The sequence below is a fragment of the Phalacrocorax aristotelis genome, chromosome 1 (genome assembly GCF_949628215.1).
Source record: "Phalacrocorax aristotelis chromosome 1, bGulAri2.1, whole genome shotgun sequence".
Classification (NCBI taxonomy): domain Eukaryota; kingdom Metazoa; phylum Chordata; class Aves; order Suliformes; family Phalacrocoracidae; genus Phalacrocorax; species Phalacrocorax aristotelis.
The window spans coordinates 118,915,677-118,928,696 of record NC_134276.1 but is presented as its reverse complement, the minus strand read 5'-3'; positions in this window follow the sequence as shown (position 1 = coordinate 118,928,696).

Below are 13,020 nucleotides of genomic sequence, written 5' to 3'. Positions count from 1 at the left end.
TCAGCCTAATTAAAAAAACAAAAGAAACAAATTCACCCTTAACAGCCATTGTCTTCATTCAGTCTCATCGTATCCAAACTGGACTCTCCACCATTTTTCACTTTTACTTTGAACAGCAAAACAGACCACTGATGAAAGAGGATTTATCCAATTATTATGAGCAAAGTAGCTTTAACTTCCTTTAGATATCCACTAACAAGATATAAAATGACACTTCCCGGACACATCACCAGCACAATAGGGCCTTTATTGATTTTCATATCATGTTCTTCAGTCTGAGATGACTCTCTTGAGGACTCTGCTTCCCAGCAGGAAAAAAATTGCCTTTTCTGTGTTTGAATTCAGATCTATTAACGCATCCCTTGCTAGAGATGGTGTCATTTTAGTTCTTTCCCTCTGTAGTTGATGTGTCTACACCTTGCTGGCTCAGTGTCCTAATGGATGGCAGGGTTAGAGGTCAAAGTACAAAAACAAAAAATGAAATTGCTCAGCTCGGGAATCAATAAGAAAAAGACTCTTAACAATCTAAGGGTAAATCGTGCAACCAGTGAGGTGTGATAAGTGTGTTCAACCTTGTGCCAAAGCTATCAAGTATCAATGCCAAAAGAAGTTGCACACCAAAAATGAAGAGGAAAAAGAGTTAATATTATTGTTCAGCTTGCATTACTGCCGTCAGGAAATTCACAGCTGAAGGAACAGATGTTACTCCTTTCATTTTTCATTATGAAGGTTTCTGAAGTGCAACACTGATGTCATCTCTTAACTATACAATTTAAAAGGCTAAAAGACAATCTCAATAGTCAAATTACTTCTGAGAGGTAAGTTTCACAGATCAGGATAAGTTAACTTTGGTCACACATCTGCATTTATCAAACTCAGTCTGGGAAAAAGAAACAATGACACGAACTCTTGGAATTGGCAGGAAGAAACCACAGGGTTGCCACAGCCTTTACTTGAATTTGGAGAGTACAGCAGATTAGCTATGAATAAGCAGTCTCTGGCTTGCAGGAAAGTATTAATTTGAAGAAACACTTACCTTTTTCATACAGAAATAGCTATGTAAAAAGACAACACCTGATGTTTTGTAATGCCTAGCTTTATTTAATATAGCACTTAACAGCCAACATTTACAGAGCTTAGACAACCAGAAGGTGGAAAAGGAAAAGTTAAAAGGCCCAAAATAATTATATGGCTCGATTTTTACTAGACTATCTTTATAAAAGACATAAAATATAATTGCATGACAGTTCTGACAGGAGCTAACTCCAGTTACAAAATGAGGAAATCACTTGACAGCTAAAGAAATACATTTTAATAACAGACACTACACATACTGAAAACAAAGCTCTCAAGCCTGATCCCTACTACATTTACTCTTACGTAAATTCATTCCTCCATACAAAGGTATATGAGAGCATCAACATCTGGCCCAATAGGTTTAACTATCCTTTGTTCCACATAAAGGATAGCTGTCCTGCATTTTAAAGGCATGGTGTGCACACAGTCTATATTAGATGGTCTTGCTTGATCTTGGTCTCCAATTCTTCCAGCACATTACAGCCCCAGGCCACATAAGTGTTCCTCCTTGTCATCCAGGAGAAAAAAAGATCTGCTGCAGCATCCATAATCATCTAATACAGTAGAGTATCATAGGCTTCATTTTGGGGTGTTAAAGGGAAGATCACATCCACATGGACACCCAATGACATTTTATATCTATTCACAGAAACAACTCACAGGTCTTTTTCAGTTATCTCAACATTTAATGACAGCAAAATTCTTGCAGCTGACTGGCAGCTCTATGCCCTGTTCTTTTCCACAGTACATTTAAGAAGGATCCAGCTAAGCAGGTGACAAAAACATCAGTTCTCATCTCCATAAGTTCCACCTCTACTCTGCATTTTTAGGAAGAAGGAGAGGCTGGGAGGAGTCAGCTGGTCTTAGGATACTATAAGGAATGGAATAAGAAGGGTGGACTGGTAACTAGAAGCAATGTGGATTCAATTCATCACTGAACTATAAAAGAGGCCTGCGCAGAACCCTGAAAACCAGCATGGCAAAAAACAGTTAAACACAATCTTTGCCTCTCCCCTGCTCAGGAATAGTGGCCCACAGCCCAGTGTTCTTCACCCCATCCTCAGAGTGTTGTGTTCTTTGCTTGCTTGCCTGTGACAACAAGCAGACAATCTGGTGGACCAAGTACAGGAATGTTCTGTGCATATTCCTGCCTGCCTGGCAAGATTAACAAAGGCGTTAATATAAAATATGGCCGGGAATAAAAACCAACCCTCCACTCATCTGCCTCTCTTACCTGAAGTAACGCAGTCACCAAGATCAGCACTGTAAGAAGTCAGGCTTGGGACCTTACCATGAAGGCATCTGATTTGCATCTAGACATACATACACCTGTACAATTCTGCTCCCTGCCTCCATCTACTCAAAAATCGAGTGTAGCAGGTCATTACAAAGGGAGTCCATAGCAAACCAAGATAATGTGACATGTAACAGTGTAACTGTCCATGAATAGATACAAGCATACTATCAGATGTAAACATAAATACCATAATTTAAACGCCCATTTGCCTCACACAAATGCCATGCCACATATCCAATCACACTGAAACCCCATACTGACAACTAGAAGAATCAACAACAGTGGTGTGGGAAAAAAAAAACATAAACACACCACACCAAACCCACAAACGACCAAAAAAGAATACCCTCACCACACCACAAAAGACACAAGAGAAGAGGTTTACCACCAAAATTAAGGGAGCTGTCTGCTTTTCTCCCATAGTTCTATGAGCTTGAGTAGGGGTTGGTTTTTTTGATTAGCTACACTGCCTACACTGAATGTTTCTATGTCATTCATTCTGCATTTTCTTGGTGGACCACAGGCATCTGGCAGATTTCATTGTGAAACTCCTAGTTTCTTAAAATATCTTAATCTCAAAATTGCAGTGCCTTCCTTATAAACGTGGACATGGTGCACTAGTCTCTTCACATGTAACTCACAGCCAGTGATCTGTAGGGAGTTTTAGTCTCGTCAGCCCTCCAGCTATCATTAGTAATCCTTTATCATCCGCTAACACTTTCTTCCATAGCATAACATGGTACACCAGCAGGGTGTCTATCTCTGGCCGTGGTCTGGTTCTCTGTAAGCCAGGGAACATTGGCAATCTTTGTAGTACAGGCTCTGAATTTAATTTCTAAGTGATTGAGCTCCTTGGACCAAAAGAAAAGCTTTATATTAATTCACATGTGCTCTACAAAGCACAGACCTCATATTGATCCACCATCTATGTAACTTATATGGAAGCACAGAGTCAGCCTTACAAAACCACATTTTTAATAACTCAGTTGAAGATCTATTGTGTTTTTATCACCAAATGATTAATTAACCATACCCATACATTATATGTCATTGACATTTACTAGGACATCTATGGCTTGCTTGAGGGGATATTTGCTGTTCAGTTCTACTGGCAAAACCCCTGCAGAGTGAAGACAATCCCAGTTTCGGCTGGGATGGTGTACAGAATGGGCACACAGCAGGAACTCGACAGCAATGACTTGGCCAATTGATTAAATCTGAGCACTGATCAGCAGGTGTCTTTTTAGCGTGCTTTGAACAGCTTTCCATAAAGGCTTGTGCTTTACACTAGCTGGATGCACATCAGTTTGGTCATACATCAGCGTGTCCAGAGTTTTTGCTGCAAGATGAAAGCATCACTCATTTGCAGATCTCAGAAATAACAGCTCCCCGTGCCTCAAATTTTAGATATTTCCTCAGGAGAGCTCTCAAAAATTAACAAGTTACAAAATAAAAGACAATAGGAATCTATTCATTTGAGTCCACTTTGATGAGGCAAACGAAAACCATTTGGGGCTTTTCTTTCCTGTTTTACAGCTGAAGAACCGGACAAGTGCTGGCAACCAGTCAACTCTTCATTGAAAACTGTTGTTGGGCATCTGAAAACCAGTCTTATGCTTCTTTATTGTACCAATAGCTTTCAGAGAACCAAACTATTGATGTACACTTCTCTCACACTCTTCTGACACAGAGTTTGTCAAGTTTGCTAGAAAGCTTAAGGCAAAACCTTACTGTGAAGCGGACCCATGGCATATCAGCTAGTCCCTTACATTTGCTGAAGCCTTTCTAGATCCCTATGATACAGACTTCCTATTCAAGTCTGAGAAAGACCTTTCAGTAGTATACAGTATGCAAACATATGGAAAATTTAACTCTTCTTCAGTGGAAGTTCAGGAAATGCAACAGTCCAGGTGTTTGCTGCCTGCAGCGGCACACTGTCAAAAACTAACTTTTTATGCAACGTGATTTTAAAAATACCAGCAATATACCCCCACCTAAATTGGAATCTGGAATATCTGACTGAAGTTACTATGAATAGACAGGCATTATTTGGAATTGGCATTAAAAAAAAATTACACAGCTGTAATCTCCATACCTTTATAATGACAACACTAGTAAAAGGAGCCACAGTATTCTCAGTCCCATAGCAATATCAAAATACCAGAAGTGACACAAATTTCCACTCTAACTCCAGATGATTTCAGTCACACAGTTGTCTGTCCACACCTTAGTCTGATAAATTTGGTGCCTCTGTAAAGGCAACACTTAAAACACTTGTTTCCTCTACACAGAAAAGACCTTGCATGTGATAAACTGACATTTTGTAAATGATAATAGGAAACATACTTTCACTCAACAGGTAGTTTGAACTCCCTGATACAGAAACAAGAGCTCACCATTATTTAAAAGGCAATGACACACAGAAGAAATAACTAAACTATCCAGAGTTACAGCTGATGCTAAACATATTTTGTGGATAGATCAGCAAACGTCTCCCACATCACATGCCAACTCCGTGCCTACTTTTTAGAGATCCAAGTGAGATATAACCACAGAGGTAGTTTTATCTTAGACCTTTGTGATTTTTTTAAAATCTTTCTTCATAATTGTAGTAGTAGCCACTAGCCAAGACAGAGCAGTAAACTAAACTAACTTTGACTGTTGCCCTGTATGCAAATCACCATGATCTGAAGTTCAGGGACATCCTCAAAGTATTTGCGATATGTAAATCAGATCAGAAAGTAGCTTACATAAAAAGTGAGACAGTTGTTCAATAAAAGGTTGGCAGCTGTCAGTAGCACTGCCCACCTTTGCACAGTCACGTACTTTACCTTTTGTTTACAGCCTCAAATGCTAGAGTACCTTCACAGGAGGAACATGGCACCAAGGCAAATTGCAGAAGGAATCTGCAGTCAAGTAAAAAGTTTTGCTGATCAGACTAAGTTCTCTGAAGTGTTAGAAATACTTTACAATAAAGCAAGTACACTAGTATTTTATGAGCAATGTAGTTTGTACCATTGCAACAGTAATTACAGTACACATTTCGCTAAGGTAAGCATAAACCATCATCCATGGGTTGAATAAACAAGACATTAGTCAGGATCAGCTCAAGGCTTCTCAGTCCTGTCTAGACAACAGAGTCCTTCCAAGGAAACTGTTCTCGTCCTTGAGGAGTGTGGCACAGGCAGCACAAAAAGGGGAAGAGTCAGTGGGGGCTGATGGTGTTCACGGGCCACCAGGGGAATGGAGGTAGCCAGGGCCAAGGAAGAAAGGGTAGAAGGCTGGCAACAGAAAGCTCAAAGAAGAGCTACAAAACACAAAACTGCTGCTCAAGATATGCAAAATAGTAGGGGGCTAGTGACCACTGCTCCACACACTGAGTCCCCCAGTAGCAGCAGAGGTCCTGCGAGCATGAGACTGGCTTTCTGGGCTGTGACACTGGCAAAGGTTACACTGCCAAAGGAAGCTGTCTACAAGGTTTACATGCAACTCTGACCCTGCTCTTACTCTCCCTTGTTTTAACCAGTAATGTAGTAGCCATTTCCCTTCCTTTTCTTCTTAAATGGGGATTGAGATCTGAATTTTACACAGCCCTTCAATACTACTGTGGGGGTGGGAAGTCAAGCTACAAATCTTAACCCTGACAGGCACATCAAGGGCTTATAATCTTCCAAGTAGTCACTTCTGTTTCTGTCTCAGAGACCAAGCGCAAGTAGCACTGAACCACAGTGTGAAACGCACAAGCCTAAGGAAGCTGAAGGCTTTTGACCCACCTTTTCCTCATGTAATTGTCACCTTTGAGTCCGGCTCTAAATCCACCTTCCAGTTTAAGATCTGTACAGTCGCGCTACTCATTCAAAATATGTCTCTAGCTTGACCCAAGCTACTGTCGAAAAAACACTGGAAAGCACTATCTGGAATATCATTATAAGTACAGCCAGAAGTATTTACACCAATACAGAAGGCTTAAAATATCCTTGAGGTTACAGTTTCCGTAACTAACTGAATCACATCAGCAGTCTTATTTATAAGCTGGGAAAGGATTTAGAAACGCTTGACCTTCAGGAGTCAAAGAAAGAAGCAGCTGTCCTCGTTACCGTTTGAAACTTCACTGCCACTTGCTGAGGCAGATTTAATGCGTCCTCCCATCTTATCAGCAGAAATGGTAAATAGTCCACATTAATCAGAACATACCCATCTCAGTCTTTTGGGGATGAAGGTCCATTAGGGAATCAAAAACAGATAAAGCAGAACTTCAATTACTGAAAGCTTCTACTCCAATTCTGCCTGAATTATCCTTGTGTTCCTCATAGAAAAACCGTGGGGGAAGTGATTTATTTTCTGAGATATTCCTGTTAAAAAACAAGAGCAGCACAATACATTCCCATTTCCTTATCCAATTTTTAAAACACATGAGGCAGGCAGATGTCGACAGGACTGACAACTCAGTGTTTCCTGGATTTTCAGCAAGAAAACACTGCTCTTTACTCTGCACTTCTAAGACCAGAACAGGTGAAGGTACTTTTAGATAAGATAAGCAAGAAGAAAAAAAATACAAGGGTTGCCAGCGTCTACTCTGTGTCTTTTTGAACTAATTTGACAATGACTGTAATTCCTAATTCTCAAAATTAGCTGAAGTTTAGAACATAAGCAGGCTAGATGTCGTGTGTACACAAGCCATTATCTAAGATGTAGTAAGTTCATAAAATAACAACTGGTTTGAACCTCAGCGGTCTTGCAATGAAGGTCAGGGCAAACACTCATAATGTAAACACACTATGGTGGGTTTTTTCCTGACTATAAGTCTTTAGGCATAAATAAGATTTCATCAACACACATTTCCCAAGAAACTGTAAGTACATTATTTCCAAAAACTCAGTGCAGGCGTACAATATTGGCAGCTAGAAAATGGCTAGAAAAGGTTGGACTTAAGTTCCTTGCCTCTCATGCGTTTTTACTTGCAACAATGCAGTACAATAAGGACTACAGAACACTCCTTTTCACATTTAAGAAGTCTTTTGTGAAAATAGATAGCTTGGCTTCTCTCCCTGCACCTGATAACATTCTGCAATTCTTACTCATATCCCTGCTATCTTACTCAAGCAAAAGTCCAGAGAAGCTCAGCTGAAACCCTCTAGGGTACGATACCTTTATGACCCATAAGGAAGCAGCAAAACATGGAAGAAAAAGCACGGAAATAAAAAGACTAGTTGTGTGTGATATTGTCTGTAGAATCATACTTTTATTTTAACCATGACAAACTGCTTCCCAGGTACTAAGCAAAAGACAAGGAGCCAGATTCTAAAGAAAGTCATATTAAGTGACTCCACGCAGCCACTCAGAATTCAGAGTAGCTACACGTTCATTTCTTACATGTCATGAGATGCTGTGAATGCTTGCAGAAGTATCAGGATTTGTTTTTCTTAAATCCAAAATACTGAAGTTCATGTCCACAGAAAATTGTTACAACACATATCACAACGTTGCAACATTTCTTGATAAGAAAAAACGAATTTGCATCCCCTCTCAGAGGGGAGGAACAATTCCTAAAAAAAGGTCACAGTGTAAGAAATTATCCAAAAAGTGCAACAGCATGTCAGGCTGCTTACCCAGCAGTTCACGTGCTTCCTCAAAAGTATAGCTTCTTCAGAAGGATACAATATGCAACTTTTAAACTGCCTTTTTTTGTTTTTTATTAATATTTTTTAACAGCAAGGAGAACAGAGGCCTACCTCTTTAAAAAAAAAAATATCTCCCATTGTCTCAGATTCAATCTAGTTTGAAGAGGCTGACATCATGTAAATCTTTCTACAAGAAAACATAGTAAAGCCACATCAAGTAATATTGTGATCTTCTGATAAAATATTGTACATGAGTATACACATTACACGTCGAGAAAAGCATTTCTTTACAAATGTTCTTTTTCTTCTGGTGGGAAACAATCATGCTCACATCTTACAAAGTGTTCTGCTTCGCACAGAAAACAATTATGGAGAAGACAAATGCATGTACTGAATTGGGAGTTTTGTCATTCAAAAATCAGTTATTCTCAGGGGAAAAAAAAAATTCTATCTGAAATCTCCAGCTTGTAATGTGCAATTTAATTTCCACAGCTAGACTCTTTGTGAAATTATAAACCTCAAGACTGATCACACCTGAGGAAGGACGTATCCAATACCAACAGAGTTTTGCTTTACCACTATGGAACCAGGCACTGAGAGGAAAAACCCAAGACTGTAACCCTGGGGCAAGTAGCATTTATGGCGCTGCATGCAAAAGCAGATTGCACACTGGAAGGCAGCACTTGGGAGTGTGACAAATTTAGCCATTTACATCCAGAAAGTAAATCTGTCATTCTTGGAAGAAAGCTGTTTTCAGAGCTTGCTTTGTGTATTTGCAGAGCTGTTCTTCAGGTTTTGTTTGCTTATAGTTTGATGTTCTATTTTAGGCTGTGACAGCTTTACTTGCAAAGGGTTAATCATGTGTCCCCAGCCTATACTGAAACAGTTATGGCCGCTATTACCAGTTACAGATGTTTCTGCTTATTATTTATCTGGCTGCTGCAGGTGAAACAGGCCGCACAGTATAAAATTATTTTGGTTTTAATCCTCTGTATTCAACGCAGATGCAGCCTCAACACCCAGAAGAGTCTGGGTACTCAAATGGACTGGGATGGAAGCAACTACAGTTTTCCTTCCTTCCTTAGAGCAGAGCTGCATGGCAGAATGTACAAGTGAGACAGGGCCGAAGCTGCACTCTGTCTGCCTTGTGAGGAATTCTGCCCCGCTACCGGGACTGCCTCTGGAAGCATCCCCACGCATAGTGCTTCTGTACTCTTTATGAAGGTCTTTGCTTTAGAGCCATCATCATGAAGACTCCCAATGGATTGCCAGAGCCTGGAAAAAATTATTTATTGCAAAGCAATTTGTCTGCCAAATACTGACATTTGCTACAAATCCCTTTAAGCAGTTCATTAATTGAGCACCTCCACAGACTGTCCAAATTCAGCAAATAACTCTTTCAACACATTCTTTTCAAAACTCCCGAACTCCTGTTTAGGAGTAATTTTTATTATTTGACAAGCACACCTGTACCCACCTTTGGGGTAGTAGGACTACAAACGCAGAGGGAAGAGGACACATGAATGCAGCTCTACAGGACACCTCCCTTCATTTCGTATTCACGAAGGGCTATAAACCCTGTAGGGCTGTAAGCAAGCACCAGAAATACTGATGCAGAAGTACTCTAGTTAAAATGAAGAGCACAAGTTAAGTCTGATGTAGGCTCCACTAGCCAAAACCAACCTCTGCCATCACTCACACAGAACAAAGGAACACAGTCACCTTTCTCCACTCAAAGATGATGTGTTTGTGATGTGTGGAGGCAAACTTACAGCCTGCTTCCAACCTGGCAGTGAATTCCATCACACGCATCAACCTACAGGACTATTCAGGTTGTATAGACCTAGGGCCTGAAAATAACATAAATTCAATCCTTACCTCTACTGGGAGATACATAATGAATTTGATTCTACAGCCTTACCCTTTGTGTCATCACTCATCATGGTATCAGGCACGAGCAACATGCAAGCAACAAAATAGGACAGCTTTTTAAAACAGTCATATAAGGTCAAGCAATTGCAAAAGCAGCAGGTGAGTAGACCATTTGCACCACTATTTTTAACAAGGAGTTTTTCCTGGTGTCTCAAGGAGATACTATCAGGGTAAACAAGAAATAAGCACGTTTTCCCCTACAGATATCCAAGACTGACTATTTTCTATTATAGAGAAGAAATTAAAAGGCTAAATATACAAAATAAAAGCAAACTTGCTGGTTTGTATTGCTCTGCTCCTTCACCACTCCACTACTACAACTCTAATGTGAGGAATAACTGGAAAGGCAGAGACATACATTTTTCCGGGTTGTTACTTCCTCCACCCCTCCTTGTAACAAGTCAGCAAAAACAAACTGGTGTACCAGTGTACACGCTAAAGCATCTCTTCTTGTACTTTCGAGTTCAACCCTTTTTGCCTGAGGAATTCTCTTGGCTCACGGGTTTGATGTCAGCCCTTGATTGTGTTTTGGTGTTTCTGCAGATCTATGATGGAGTTCAGTTCTCAGCAGCCAAAACAGACATTTGTCATCCTGTATGCATCAAATTTCCTGTGGCACACTGCCCACTTAATCATGCAGGCAAGGGGAGCTTTGACAAAGCAAGGGGCTGTATGCAAGCCACTGTGACCTAGCATGTGTGGAGTCACATGTAATTACTGTTACTTATAAGGATCACCCAAGGCTTCCTGGTGTTGCTGCCCACCAGTTCAACCACGGCAGAGTGTTGGAGTAAATATTTGCACGCAACAAGGAGCTGTTGAGAGGATTTTGTCTACCGCCACAGCCCCCAGTACATGAAATATTCAGCACATGAAATGTCTCCACTGATGCAGAGTAGTGGGTTTTCACTCTGATTTGATTAGCAGTGATGATTCTTTCATGAGGTGTGACTGTCCCAGATTAGCATCAGCCCAGATTCCACGCAGCAGCCACGGATAAAAGGAGATGGCAAAACAACAGTCTGACATGTTAACAGTTACTTTGCAGAATCTCTATCAATCCCGAGATTTCTTCTTTAAAAGAAAATGCTGGAGCCTAAATCTTAATTTTAAAAAGCATTATTATGTAGAACTCCAAATTTAAACACAGATGCAAAACTCAAACCTCAATACTAGTAAGAGTTAACTAGAAGAAAAAAAAAAACCCACAGGTTTAACTCAGGGAATGCCTTAACCTGCCACAAGAGAGACATCAATTCTTCACCTGTAAAAAGCTAGAAACATTACACAGGAAGATGTGTTCCATATTAAGCATAATGACCTTCTCATGAACACTGTAGAAATTATTTATACTGAATCAACATTTAGTTGCATCGCTTCTAAAACTTTTTTCACCTAAGTACATCTCATCACTATGCAAGCAACTGGCAATTTTCAATAATGATAATGTGACTTCAGTGGCGTACTTTTAATACTGGCAATTTAAACTATTCCCCCATGGTAACATTCTCCTATTATTTCTATACTGTAGCAGTGAAGTTCTGAACCCAAGTCTAATGGAAGCAAGAAAATTCTGTAGGAAAAGGCAGTTTCTTGGACTGAGTGATATAGTTGGAACAGACAGAAAAGCGCTGGTCTTCCTGAAAGCTATTTTTGTTTGCCAGCCTGATCAGTTACCTTTGCAAACCATGGTTCAGACACATCTCTGACTCAGACAAATCAGCTTTTGGAAAGATTTGAAACTCTGTAGCAAGCACTCTGCCTTATTATGCAAAGCTGAATATGCACCCACTTGGAAAAAAAGCCCCACTAACCTTCAAAGTAAAATCTTGGTACCTATACCATTATTGGCTGTACTAGAGCCAAATATAACATCCTACACAGCATCACAGGCACAGAAAAGAGACATTGAGGGCTATGAGACACTGAATTTTCACATTATATTAGCAGCAGCTATTTAACAGAAGAGATTTCTGTAATTGTCACTGAATGGGAAAACTGACAGAATTCAATAAACTTCTGTTCTCTGCTTCCTCTGTGTGGACTTGTATTAAAAAAAATAAACAGAGAAGGATATCAGTTTCTAAAGACCAACCTCATTCCACTTGAAACTGGTTTAGAAACTGAATGCCTACTTCAAACCACTGAAAAAATTTTAAAACCATAAAAAGCTGGTTTTGAATTTGGAAGACTTCCCTTTCCATGGGCAAGTTCATCAACATGGTGCTACAAAAGCAGAAACCAGGAGAGCAAGGGGTAAGGCAGAGAACTCATCGTGCTACTAAATGGAACTTCTTTTCACTGCACTGCAGGCCCTAGGCACAATTCCAGTTTTACATTTATCTCCCATGTAAACTGAGGTGACAGGATGCTGCAAGTTACCCCCATGAGAGATACTGCACCTGCCTAGGACTCCAGCCAGCAGTTTTATACTTCCTAATTAGACCTGCAGTGGCAACGTGGAAAAGTGAAGGACACAGGGCTAAAACTAAGGTATCAGTGATGGTAGACATCAGGTGCAATGCTTAAAAACATTTTAAAACACTATTAGCAAGCCTAGTGCCTATTGTTGTGTAGTAAACTCCAAGACAAATAAACTATAATACTTCTTGTACTTTCCTAACTTCCAGTATTACTGTTTATACTTACTGCTACACATACAGCAAGGTTACCTACATACAGACAACCGATGACATTCCTATTATGCCCTGTGGCCAAAGACCACAGAAAGAAGGAATAACGCTACATGCATTGGCTCTCAGCCACATGCAGATTTTACTACACTCCATATATAAAGTGTCATTTACTTCCCTCTCTATCTCCAGCCAATTCTTTCAGGAGAGAGAAAGCACCAGGAGCCATCATTCACCCTTTCTGCAACCTTCAAAACAATGGAAATTGGAATAAGTGTGTGCTCTTTTGATTACACCAAATGAAGTTTGCTGGCCACAGTGGCAGAGTTCATGGAAACATCACAAAACCTTCTATGCCAGAGCAGAATCTTGACCTTTAATTACCTGAAGCATGATGTGAGGACTACTATAGTAGAAGCTCTGCTTTATTTATTTAGGTAAGGAGTGTTAAAACCAAAAT